The following is a 12,629-nucleotide window of genomic DNA, read 5'->3' as shown; positions in this document are numbered from 1 at the left end:
TCTGGCCACTGGATGATCTGCCCGAAGTGCAAATTCATCAACGAGTTACCTGTTAAATAAGTCTCCCCGTCTCAGACTTTGACTTGTGCTTAAAATGTGTCCTTTTTCACACATTGTTCATATCTCTTCTGTGATGTCTTGGCAGTATATCCAGGCTTTTTTATTTTACCCAGGCTCTTTGAATCATTCCCAGCTTGACACTTACTCTAGCTTTTCATCAAACTGCACAGTACAAGCCGTATATTTCCTTCACGAGTGAGCCGAGGATACAGAAATGAAACAAATAACATTTGAGAAAAAGATATGCAAGATTGTGAAGGATGCAAAAATAGAAAGTCTGTAATATCTGGGACAAGTGGAAAAAAACAACCAATGCCCCGCAGATTGACATTTCTTATTGTGAAAGCGACTGAAGCTCTTTGAATCTCATAAACAATGTCAAAGTGGGTGTGGGACCCACAATGCATCTTTACACTGTGAGAAGAATTAAAGCCTCCTCCGGTTTGATGAGTGGGCTCATCAGAGTGGATGTAATCCTTAGATGTGGATACAAGACAGAAAGACTCTTCACTTCTAAAGTTGGGGAGACTTTTAACAAGCAGCGGGATCTTAAATGTAGTCGTTGTGCTTGATAAAGCCGAGACAAAAACAATCTCCACAGCCTCTGTTACAGCAGTTAGATGAGTCGCCGCATGGGGTGAAACAGTGGGGCTGTAAACTGAGATGATCATCATCTCGTAACGTACGCCACTGTGATCTCAGATGTGACTCTGCTGGGTAGCGAGGCCCAAGTGGGTCAAAGGTAAGAGAGTGGGGCACAGGCGGCAACCTCCGGATTTGACCAGGCGGCAACCTACTAGTCTGACCAGGGAGGCAAACCAGGAAGTGCCTTATGCTGCATTTTACCTAAAATTCGAGCAGTGGGCACTGAGTGTGGCTGCAGAAGCATTTATGTCCATTCATTTCAATGCAAAATTAGAAAACTTCTCACTTGGTTTACTACCTCAGAATTTTATTTTTTTTCTGAGATAACATCAGGGTCTGAGCAGTGAGGCCTTCAGCTTCATTCTACCAAAGATTCCAGCAGGAGGCGCTGACGGCGGCTGCAGAAGCATGTTGGTCCATTCATTTTAATACCAAATGAGAAAACTTCTCACTTGATTTATTACCTCAGAATGTTTTTTAGGACAACACTATGGTCTCAATCACTAGTAAAAAATCTACTTCAAGACAATCTGATGTGAATAGTGTAAATAATGGCCCCATTTAGAAGAAAATAGAAGATAAAGAATCATATGATTTGGGGCGGGGCTACCTTTGATTGACAGGTCACTAACAAGGTGAGCCATCATCAGGAGAGAAGCAGAACAATGCGTATCCGCGGCAACTTGTCAATAAAGTTTTAAAAATAAAAGGAGGTTTACCGGTTTGGTCTCATAACTTTGACCCTTTCACTGTATTTTCACTTAATGACAGTTTATTGGAACGTTTTGTTCATTTAATGTCTTGTTCAGCGTTTGGTTGGACTAACAGACACTTCAAGGAGTCGCTGCTCAGTTTTTTTTGTTTCTGATACGGGGAGCAGACCAAATTTGGACTGTGGAGGAGTTAACAGGTAATCAAGTGAGAAGTTTTCTCATTTTGTATTGAAATGAATGGACCAAAATGCTTCTGTAGCCATCATCAGCGCCCCCTGCTGGAATTTCCGGTAGAATGCAGCTTAAGGCACTTCCTGGTTTGCCTCACTGCTCAGACCAGGAGGTTGCCGCCTGGCAGAAGAACTTGTAAATTTTACATCCTAAAACTGTAGTAATTTAAAAAAAAACAAAAAAACATTTTAAAGTTCTAGATTATACCGTCCTTTACTGCTAATTTGACAGGATGATGCTGCTTTTATACTAATTATTTATGCAAAATTTACATGCAGATTTTGCTTATTGTGCATTGAATACCAGTAAATTAACATTCGGTTATTATGTATTTTAAACTGAATACCAGTAAAATGTACTAGTTGTTTACGTTTGTACTGTATTTTTTGCAGAATTATTCTGCTGCCATTTTTTTCTGTAAAAGCAACAGCATTTTTTTTACAGTGTATATGGGGCCGTGGCGATAAGAAACTGTGCGGGGGAAAAATGAGTGTTATTCACACAGTGGCCTGTTCCACTGAGTACTTTTGTAAAAAAGAAGGGAGGAGTGTTCAAGGATGCTAGTTAGAGTGATGGAAATGGCTCTGTGATCCTCCATTATCTGTCTTCCTTTCCTCATAATGTACCTTTCCCTCTGCCCCATCGATTGCGGCTACTGGATGTTGTCATTAAATCAATTCTTCCCACAGGAGAAATGGTTTGTGTATGAACAGTCCTTGCCCTTACTATCAATGACAGCAGCACCAGCACTGGCATTGAAATGGATAATGATGAAACCAGAGACAACTGGAGTGCACGGAGCAGGAAATTTATTTTCTGCTTGCTCGAGTCATTGTGGACGGCGTGGATGTTTGTTTCCAAATAGGCCGCATGCCTGCCACATGTTCGCCAAGCACCATTTTATCTGACACTCGCTTGTTCTTCCCCCTTTTTCAAGGATGAAAGTAATTTTAGAAGCATTGTATCCCGAACAAACATAAAGTCCACTGAGGTAGGGATTTTTTGTTTGCTAAACAACAAAGAACAACTTTGTAGTTTCTTCGTTTCCTTCCTTCCTCTCCTTCTTTAGTTTCTTTGTTTCCTTCGTTCCTTCCTTCCTTTCCTTCCTTCCTTCCTTCCTTCCTTCCTTCCTTCCTCTCCTTCTTTAGTTTCTTTGTTTCATTTGTTTCCTTTGTTCCTTCCTTTCCTTCCTTCCTTCCTTTGTTCCTGCCTTCCTCTCCTTCTTTAGTTTCTTCATTTCCTTTGTTCATTCCTTCCTTCTTTCATTTCATTTCCTTCCTTCCTTCCTTCTTTCCTTTCATTTCCTTCCTTCCTTCCTTCCGTCCTTCCTTCCGTCCGTCCTTTCCTTCTTTAGTTTCTTCATTCCCTTCCTTCCTCTCCTTCATTAGTTTCTTAATTTCCTTCCTTCCTTCCTTCTTTCCTTTCCTTTCCTTTCCTTCCTTCCTTCCTTCGTTTCTTCCTTTCCTTCCTTCCTTCCTTCCTTCCTTCCTTCCTTCCTTCCGTATTTAGTTTCTTTGTTTCCTTCCTTCCTCACCTTCTTTAGTTTATTCGTTTCCTTTGTTCCTTCCTTCCTTCTTTCCCTTACTTCCTTCCTTCCTTCCTTCCTCCCTCCAGTCACTTATTATTCCCCCTTTTTCAGGGATGAAAGTAATTTTAGAAGCATTGTATCCTCCCCAACATGAAATCCACTGAGGTAGGGATTTTTTTGTTTGTAAAACAACAAAGACCAACTTTGAAGCAGATGTGCAGCTCTGACGGCCACACGTTCTCTATGAAACTAATAATGTCCTCTGGCCTTTTCACAGCGGCCTAAATGGGCCCTTCACGATGATCAAAATGCTTTTAAAGTGTGACACAGATTACTTGTGGTTACAATTAATGGAGGAATACTTTTAACCCTGCTTTGCTGCAGTCTTTGTGTCTTCAAGTCCTAAATGCATTTGCTATTAGACTCATTTTAAAGGCTACAGCCATTACCTCGCCACTTCAAGCACCTCCAGGATTAATTCCACTAATAATCACAATGATCCAGACTACACATTAGACCAGTGGTTCTCAACCTTTATGAGTCGGGATTTGCCACAACATGACACAAACTGATCCAAAAAAAGACACAAATTGACCACAAAATGACACAAAATGATCAAAAAAAGACACAAATTGACCAAAAAAGACACAAAATGACCAAAAAAAGGAAACAAAATGACCTAAAAAGACCAAAATTGACCACAAAATGACAAAAAAAGACACAAATGACAAAAAAAGACACAAAATTACCAAAAAAGATACACAATGACCAAAAAAGAACCAAAATGACCAAAAAAAGACACAAATTGACCACAAAATGATCAAAAAATGACCAAAAAGAGACAAAAAATGACCAAAAAAGACACAAAATGACCAAAAAAAGACATTAAATGACCAAAAAGACTAAAACATAACACATGAACACTTTAACACAGTGGGGACAGAGCTGACTTCCTAAATGATTTGGCGACCCCCAGAAATCATCTCACGACCCCAATTTGGGTCGGGACCCCCAGGTTGAGCACAGCTGCATTAGACAGACTTTACCTCTCTGAAAACAAAGATGTCATTCAAGGTGTAACAGTGTTTTTCTAAGATGTGTCATAAAGTCCCAATGGGAACGTTTCATCATCAACTTATGTGACACAGTGGAAACAACAGAGTGGATGTCAGTCTGATGCTCAGGACTCTACAACTGATTCACCCACACTCTTCTTCTGTTGTTCTCCTCCACAGAGAGAGAGAGAGAGAGAGAGGGAGAGAGAGGGGGAGAGAGAGAGAGAGAGAGAGAGAGAGAGAGAGAGAGAGAGAGAGAGGGTCCTGTAGATGGAGGTAGAGCTCTTCTGCCACCAAGTGGGCAACTCAGTTCTTAAATAATAAAGTGGATTCACACAAGTGGATCAGATTCACACATGGAGGAATCTCATTTGGCAGCAGGATCATTGTGCAGAGTCAGCTTTAACTGGTCTTAGTGTGGTGAAGGAGGACACACCTGCAGCTTCCTTCCTTCCTTCCTTCCTTCTTTCATTTCCTTTCCTTCCTTCCTCCTTTCCTCTCTTTCTTTACTTTCTTCGTTTCCTTTGTTTGTTTCCTTTCCTTCATTTCTTCCTTCCTTCCTTCCTTCCTTGCTCTCCTTCTTTAGTTTCTTCATTTCCTTTGTTCCTTCCTTCCTTCTTTAATTTCCTTCCCTTCCTTCCTTCCTTCCTTCCTTCCTGCAGCATGGCAGGGAGCATCCTTCCCTTCCTTCCTTCCTTCCTTCCTGCAGCATGGTAGGGAGCATCCATCCTTCCTGCCTGCCTGCCTGCCTGCCTCCCTCCCTCCCTTCCTTCCTTCCTTCCTTCCTTCCTTCCTTCCTTCCTTCCTTCCTTCCTTCCTTCCTTCCTTCCTTCCTTCCTTCCTTCCTTCCGTCCTTCCTCCCTCCCTCCCTTCCTTCCTGCAGCATGACACGGAGCATCCTTCCTTCCTTCCTCCCTCCCTCCCTCCCTTCCTTCCTTCCTTCCTTCCTTCCTTCCTTCCTTCCTTCCTTCCTTCCTTCCTTCCTTCCTTCCTTCCTTCCTTCCTTCCTTCCTTCCTTCCTTCCTCCTTCAGCGTGGCAGCAGGCAGCACCAGGACACAAAGAGCCGGTGAGATTATTGAGTCTTTTGTTTTGAAAACTTAAAGTTCCTCTGAGTGTGACCAGTGTGCCACTCTGACGCCCCCTTAGCTTTTAATTAGCTGCTCTCAGGGGGACCTTATCAGTAATGGACTCTGCTCTTAATGAGCCTCTTATTAAGTCCTTTTCCTGCGGCTGATAGACTCCCAGCCACCTATGGCATGTAGGCTGATAATACTCAAGCTCACTTCATTACAATTCTCTTTTCTTTTCCTCCCTAAAGGTGAACTCAGAGTTTATAATCCCCCGGACACACAGAGAGCCAGAAGAATAGAGGGGTGGGGGGTAAAAACCTCATCATTATCATTATAGGGGAGCTGGTCTTCTTCTAACCAGTGGTGGAAGAAGTATTCACATCCTTTACTGCAGTAAAAGTACTACTAAAACACTGTGAAACTACTCCACTACAATAAAGTCCTGCATTCAAAACTAACTGGAGTAAAAGTACAAAATCATACATAAACAGCATTGAAATGTATTTAAGGTATCAAAAGTAAAAGTACTCAACAACAAAAATAGCTGATAAGAGTTTAATTCAAGAGCTGATATCTAGACATTTAACATGGTTTTATTGATAAGAACCAACATAATTATAAATATTTTTCAATAAATATATTTGATAATTAAAATAACTTTTTTTGTTTTTACAATTAACAGTTGAAATGATGAAGGCACTTGCAAATGACAAGGTAGTACAAAATGCAAACTGTACTTTGGTGTTTCATTTTTACCTCTTAATCTTAAGATTTCATGAAACATATTTATTTAATTTTTTGTACAAAAATGAACCGAAACAGTGACAAACATATCAGTTCTTAAGTGAAATTCTCATGAGCTGTTTTTGTTGTTATTGTTATATTTGTTCCAAACAAATGTACCTTTTATTATTATTTGTATTGATGCATTAATGTAACTGTTTTAATTTTGTAGAGACAGGACTAATTTTACTTAATATACTGTTATGAGGTTTGATAAAAAAAAAAAAAACAACCTCAAATCACTTTAAATGTATCATGTTTTTATGTTCAATCTCAACCTGAAAAGTAAGTAAAGCTGTCAGTTAAATGTAGTGGAGTAAAAGTATGAAGTTACATAAAATAGAAATACTCAACACTACAAAAAAGCCAACTTGTATTTTTTGGCATAAAACAGTGATTTAAGTTGGTAAAACTTGGAAATATAAATTATTGACATTTAGGGCAATAATGTAAGTTAGCACAACAAAGGAAGCCAGTTGTATGCTCAAAAACAAGTTGGTGAGTTGTTGTTACTTATATCTTTAAGTTGGGGTTCACAACAACGGACAATAGTTCTGATAACTCTTATTTCTTTGTTGTGAAATGCGGGAAATCGCTGAAATTCGGTCATTAGCGAAAGCTAGCGGCTAACTGATGCTAGTGGCTAACTGATGCTAGCGTAAATTGTGGTCGCAACATTAGCTGACATTTCATAGCGGCGTTACAATCGTGCCAATTCAACACATTGCAGAAGTTAGCAGAAGTAAGGATTAAAAGTTATTACAATGTAAAATCATAAGTTCAAAAATCTGAATTCAGAGTTGAGCAAACTCAGAAACAAAACTTAAAATATTTAGTTTAATTGTCCAACTTAAAATTTCATCGAAGTTTGTTTGCCTTGAAATTTTGAGTTCACCTAACTTTTCTTTTTTTGCAGTGAAGTTAAGTACAAGTACCTCAGAATTATACTTAAGTCCAGTACTTTAGTAAATGTATTTGGTTACTTTCCACCAGTGGTTCTAACTGGAGGACTGGATGCTTCCACAGACTGTCTGCAGCTCTGGGTGGTATGATGCTCTAATGAATGGGAGCTTTCAGGGAACAGGGAGAGGATTTCTAGAGGTTCAGCCTCAGGGCCGACGTGGTGGAGAGACGTTTGGTGTCTGAGGATCATGATCAGAATGTCAGATTAGAGAGAGACTCACTAGTGTTATCTACGGTGGCCCAGAGAGCTCACAGCGCTGCATCTTCAGAAAACACATGCAAATACACAAAACACAAGCAAACTGAGAAAAGATCTTCATCAATTTGACAACACAAGCAGCATTTAGAAAACGCTGCAAAGACCACAACACAACAGAAGTGTTTCCAGAGGACACTTAAAAGTGATGCACACGTCTGGACACGCTTGTGATATTATGACATTCTTTCAAGATAATCATAATTTCACGTTATAACATTATAACGATCATAGCATGCTAACGTTAACGGTCGATCGATAGCATGTTAACGTTAGCCGGGATCGATAGCGTGAGCTAGCGTTAGCGTGCTAGCAAGACCAAAACCAACTTGGTGCCATTGAGAGAGACCAACTAAAACATGAATAATTCATTTTTTATATTGTTTAGCTGCAATGTAATTGATATATAATGTTAAATTACCATTATCTTGGAATAACATGATAATTTAACAAGCGCGTCCAGACGTTTGCACCACTTTTAAGTGTCCTCTGGGAACATTTATGTTGTGGTCTTTGCAGCGTTATTGTCAAATTGATGAAGATGTTTTTCTCAGTTTGCTTGTGTTTTGTGTATTTGCATGTGTTTCTTCGTCTGGACACACTTGTGATATTTTCATGTTACTTCAAGATAATTATAAATTCACGTTATAACGATCATAGCGTGCTAACGTTAACGGCTGATCGATAGCATGCTAACGTTAGCCGGCAATGGATAGCATGCTAACGTTAGCCAGCGTTCAATAGCATGCTAACGTTAGCCAGCGTTCAATAGCATGCTAACATGAGTGGGCTATCAAGACCAACTTGGTGCCGTTGAGAGAGACCAACTAAAATGTGTATCATTCCTTTATTTGATTTGTTTAACTGCAATGTGATTGATACGGGCTAGCGGGCTAACGCTATATATAACATAAAGTTTTCTAAATGCTGCACTTGTGATGTGTAAATGTACTTAGTTACATGCCACCACTGGTTATGGTTAAAACTCTATAAGCCCATCAGCATATACAAGATTCATACACTTTTTCAGTGGTCAAATTCAAGCACTTTTCAAAGACTTTCAAGGTTCATTTTCAAGCTTTTCCAGCACCTTACAACGGTTGTACAGAAAAGTACAGTTCGCAAATCTCAATATTGCAAGAGAAACAAAGAATTGCAAGCATTTTCAAGCACTTTATCCAAAATCCAAGCACTACAACATTTAAATTCAAGCATTTTCAAGGATTTCAAGCACCCGTATGAACCCTGATATATCATATAACCTCCAGGCTGATATCATGTGGTGTTTTTTCTTCAGAGACTAGATTTAGGAGCCACTTGTCCAACTGACTACTACTACTGCGACTCCTGCTCAAACAACGGGCTTAACTCCCAGCCTGGATAAATAAAGTGAGCCTGCATGTAAAGCTGGCAGCTAGAAGTTCAGCTGCAGCTGAAGCAGGGATCGCTGTTCAGCAAGCCATAAAAACTGAGAATAGTGTTCTGTGGGATGGATGCTGCTGCTCAACTTCCTCCTGGAGATGATATTTCTCTATACGCTGCACTAGACTGGGTCGGACTATTCAGGTTCTGCAGCCCGGCAGAGATATTTCTGTGCTTCATCCCTGCAGCTCCTCCTTTGTGCTCCTCTTCATCATCTCTAAGTGTGTGCATTTTCCTGACAGAAAGTACAGATTTCCTGCAGCTTTGTTTTCTCGTTAAGGTGGAAACAGCTTCTGAAAACAACATTTAGAGCATTAAAAGTCTCAGTGAACAGGGGTCTCAAACTCTAATTACCTGGGGGCCGCTTTAAAAAAATTAGATTACTTAAAAAAGACACAAAATGACCAAAAAAAAGACACAAAATGACAGAAAAAAACCTAAATTACTTAAAAAAGACACAAAATGACAGAAAAAAACTAGATTACTTAAAAAGACACAAAATGACCAAAAAAAGACACAAAATGACAGAAAAAAACCTTAATTACTTAAAAAAGACACAAAATGACAGAAAAAAAACTAAATTACTTAAAAAAAGACACAAAATTACCAATAAAAGACACAAAATGACTGAAAAAACACTAAATTACTTTTAAAAAGACACAAAATTACCAAAAAAGACAAAAAATTATTTAAAAAAAGACACAAAATGACAGAGAAAAACTAAATTACTTAAAAAAGACACAAAATTACCAAAAAAAGTAATTAGAGGGACCTTTACATTACATTAAACTTTCATATCAAGGTGGGGGCCACAAAATATCGTCACGAGGGCCACAATTGGCCAGCGGGCCGCCAGTTTGAGACCCTTGCTGTATACACTCCACTAGACTGGGTCGGACTATTCAGGTTTTGCAGCCGGCAGAGATATTTCTGTGTTTCATCCTGCAGCTCCTCCTCTGTGCTCCTCTTCATCATCTCTAAGTGTGTGCATTTTCCTGACAGAAAGTACAGATTTCCTGCAGCTTTGTTTTCTCGTTAAGGTGGAAACAGCTTCTGAAAACAACATTTAGAGCATTATAAGTCTTAGTGAACAGGGGTCTCAAACTCAAATTACCTGGGGGCCGCTTTAAAAAAACTAAATTACTTAAAAAAGATACAAAATGACCAAAACAAGACACAAAATTACCAATACAAGACAAAAAATTACAAAAAAGACACAAAATTTTTTTTTAAAGACACAAAATGACCCAAAAAAGACACAAAATGACAGAAAAACTAAATTACTTAAAAAAAGAAACAAAATGACCAAAAAAAGACCCAGAATTACCAAAAAAGACACAAAATTATTAAAAAAGACACAAAATTATTTAAAAAAAGACCCAGAATTACCAAAAAGACACAAAATTATTAAAAAAGACACAAAATTATTTTAAAAAGGACACAAAATTATTTAAAAAAGACACAAAATTACCAAAAAAAGTAATTAAAGGGACCTTCCACACACAACACGGTAAAGTGCCATTCATATAAAACTAACTTTCATATCAAGGTGGGGGCCACAAAATATCGTCACGAGGGCCACAATCGGCCCGCGGGCCGCCAGTTTGAGACCCCTGCTGTATAGCGTGCACTAGACTGGCTCGGACTATTCAGGTTTTGCAGCCGGCAGAGATATTTCTGTGTTTCATCCTGCAGCTCCTCCTCTGTGCTCCTCTTCATCATCTCTAAGTGTGTGCATTTTCCTGACAGGAAGTACAGATTTCCTGCAGCTTTGTTTTCTCGTTAAGGTGGAAACAGCTTCTGAAAACAACATTTAGAGCATTATAAGTCTTAGTGAACAGGCACATTACTCCTTCAGATTGACAGTAAACACGTCTTCTGGCTTCCTCCCCGTCCACAAATAGCCTGAGAATTCATTTGTGCAGAGGAAGCTGCAGCTCTGGCCAGAACCAGCAGCCTGGTGCTGCTTGGGCTTCCTGGATACATTTCTAATCAGCTGTAATTATGCTTGTGTCGTAGCTGTGAGTGGATACAATGCATGTGTACTTTGTTGTGAAATAATTAAGCTGCTATGGCTGGTATTGTGTGTTTCAGGGTCTCTGCAGGTTTCAACAAGTCACATTTAAGACTTTTTAGGACTTTTTTAAGACCATAATAAATACAATTTAAGACCCATTTCACATCCAAACTGGTAAAAAAAAAAAAAGTACAAAAGACATGAAGGAAAATCTGATGCCTGGAATTACGTTTCATTTTTACCTCTTAATCTTAAGATTTCATGAAACATATTTATTTTATTTTTTTGTACAAAAATGAACCGAAACACTGACAAACATATCAGATCTTAAGTGAAATTCTCATGAGCTGTTTTTGTTGTTATCGTTATATTTGTTCCAAACAAATGTACCTTTTATTATTATTTGTATTGATGCATTAATGTAACTGTTTTAATTTTGTAGAGACAGGACTAATTTTACTTAATATACTGTTATGAGGTTTGATTAAAAAAAAAAAAAAAAAAAAAAAACCTCAAATCACTTTAAATGTATCATGTTTTTATGTTAAATCTCAACCTGAAAAGTAACTAAAGCTGTCAGCTAAATATAGTGGAGTAAAAGTATGAAGTTACATAAAATACAAATACTCTCTGTTTCTGCACGTTTCAACAAGTCACATTTAAGACTTTTTAGGATTTTTTTAAGACCATAATAAATACAATTTAAGACCCGTTTCACATCCAAACTGGAAAAAAAAAAAAAGTACAAAAGACATAAAGGAAAATCTGATGCCTGGAATTACTTGCAAGGTTTATGAATTTATTCACAGCTCTTTCACACATTGGAATAAAAAGTTTCAAACCAAACTAAAAACACCAGAAGCCTCTCTATTGTCAACTATTATCTGTTAAGAACTCAGAATCAATGGGACATTTTAAGGCCTTAAATTCAAACTGGGTTGCATTTTAGACTTTGTTAGACTTTGTAAGACCCGAAGGACACCCTGTTATTAAATGTTAATAAATACTAACAAAAAATATCGAAAAATACCAAAACCACCTTTTTTTCAGAAGCCTTTGAGATTGGACAAAGTTCTCCTCCGCTGTACCTCGTCAGTGTATTCTGATGTCTGGTAATAAAGAAAACTAAAAGGAACTTCGACTTGATCTTATGTAGACTGTAGTTTTGTAATACACATGGTAATTGTATTTATGTTTATAATATTTATACTTATATAGTAACTTACAATATACATGTATAGGTATTTACAATGTAATATACATTTTTATAGAATATATATATATACATATATATATATATATATATATATATATAATTTCTTATAATATTTGTATGTGACTATATTGATACTATATTGATTATTCATATATATATATAGATAGATATAGAGACCTGTTAAGGGGTAGGATTCTTCCTACTCCCTTTTGAGCTTGCAGAAAGTATCTGTTTTCTCAATTTTTTTTGCTTTTTTGTTTTGTTTTTTATTTATTCATCTATTAATATTTACACTTGTTTTGTTTTTGTTTTTTATTTGCTTGCATGTTCGAAATAAAGACAATCAATCAATCAATCAATCAATCAATCAATCAATCAATCTTTAATTCACTTTCTCACTCAATTTGAGGTAGTAAATTTACACTACAGAACTCAAATAACCTCCTTACAACCAAGGTATGAGAGGTGTGAATCATTTTCCCTGATACTTGAGTCACGATACCATATTATTGGGATTTTAAGCATTTTGTGAGGTGAGTATTGCGATACATTATATTGCCATTTAACTTTGAACTGCATTTTGTGTCCACAGAATGAAATTCAACCAAGAATTGAAAATAAATAATAATAGCTGTACACAAAAATGAGAAATGTCATTGTCGTACAAAA

The 12,629-nt window shown here is 37.7% G+C and overlaps 1 protein-coding gene across 1 annotated transcript in view; it reads right to left on the bottom strand.

Moving 5' to 3' along the window:
• The window catches only part of ntm (neurotrimin), a 702,168-nt gene that overhangs the window by 295,539 nt on the left and 394,000 nt on the right, over window positions 1-12,629 (bottom strand). The window lies entirely within an intron of this gene.

Source organism: Centropristis striata, chromosome 15 (assembly GCF_030273125.1).
Source record: "Centropristis striata isolate RG_2023a ecotype Rhode Island chromosome 15, C.striata_1.0, whole genome shotgun sequence".
NCBI lineage: Eukaryota > Metazoa > Chordata > Actinopteri > Perciformes > Serranidae > Centropristis > Centropristis striata.
Note: the sequence above shows the minus strand (reverse complement) of the source record. Positions and strands in the feature narration are given on the sequence as shown.